Source organism: Sinocyclocheilus grahami, unplaced genomic scaffold, assembly GCF_001515645.1.
Source record: "Sinocyclocheilus grahami isolate Dianchi unplaced genomic scaffold, SAMN03320097.WGS_v1.1 scaffold1042.1, whole genome shotgun sequence".
Classification (NCBI taxonomy): Eukaryota; Metazoa; Chordata; class Actinopteri; order Cypriniformes; family Cyprinidae; genus Sinocyclocheilus; species Sinocyclocheilus grahami.
In genome coordinates this window covers 213,964-214,330 of record NW_015506221.1, presented here as the reverse complement: position 1 = coordinate 214,330, position 367 = coordinate 213,964, and positions in this window count along the sequence as shown.

The following is a 367-nucleotide window of genomic DNA, read 5'->3' as shown; positions in this document are numbered from 1 at the left end:
CCAGGATCAGTAAACAGTCCTCCATAAAATGTGCTGCACACATCTGGATATTTGGGTTAAACTGTTCTGAAACAGTGTTGTAAATACAACTTAACCACTGATTTGTAGTCGTGTCCTCTTTTGGAAGACCAAACAAAGTAGTTTAGCTTTCACAACAAACAACACAGCGGCCTAGCGTGAGGGGAAGCCCCGGCTTAGCATGCGCTGAGGCCGGGCAAGAGTGAGCTGAAGCGGCGGGCTTGAGAACGGCGCGGCCGGCGATTTCGACGAAGGAGCGTCCGGAAGGACATGTGACAACTCTGGGCTGGACTCCGCTTTCTCCACGGTGAAAGCCGATCCGTCGATCCACAGTGCAAAGTTGTAGTAT